The following is an 825-nucleotide window of genomic DNA, read 5'->3' on the forward strand; positions in this document are numbered from 1 at the left end:
GCAATGAAAGGGAGAACATACATTTGCAATCCATGCTGGAATCACATGCCAAACCTTTCTATCTATATTATGATTTTAGAAGACCATAAGAAATAAGATTAGGTTATTCAACCCAACGAGTCTGTTCTGCAATTCGATCATGGCTGATCTGTGTTTACCTTTCAACCCCATTCTCCTGCCTTCTCCCTGCAACTTTTGACACCTTTACTAATCAATTGTCACTTTAAAAATACCCAATGATTTGGCCACCATCACCATCTGCGGTCAATAAATTCCACAGATTCACCACCTTCTGGCTAAAGAAATTCCACTGTCTCCATTCTAAAAATACATCCTTTTATTCTGAGGCTGTGTCCTCTGGTCCTAGACTCTCCCACTACTGGAAACATCCTCCCCACCACTGATTCTACGATGACTGCCAACAGAATCACATTTGATTCAAACATGGCTGCTTTCCACTTGGATTTGGTTTTGAGCTTTGAAATAAATGGTTGACTCTTTCTGAACAAAGATCAATGGTGTGACAACCAGGATTTTAAAGCACATGCATAATCGTCCTTAAGGGGTTGGACAGGCTAGTTGCAGGAAGATTGTTCCTGATGTTGGGGAAGTCCAGAACAAGGGGTCACAGTTTAAGGATAAGGGGGAAATCTTTTAGGACCGAGATGAGAAAAACATTTTTCACACAGAGAGTGGTGAATCTGTGGAATTCTCTGCCACAGAAGGTAGTTGAGGCCAGTTCATTGGCTATATTTAAGAGGGAGTTAGATGTGGCCCTTATGGCTAAAGGGATCAGGGGGTATGGAGAGAAGGCAGGTACAGGAT

This window comes from Amblyraja radiata, chromosome 22 (assembly GCF_010909765.2).
Source record: "Amblyraja radiata isolate CabotCenter1 chromosome 22, sAmbRad1.1.pri, whole genome shotgun sequence".
In the NCBI taxonomy this organism is placed as follows: domain Eukaryota; kingdom Metazoa; phylum Chordata; class Chondrichthyes; order Rajiformes; family Rajidae; genus Amblyraja; species Amblyraja radiata.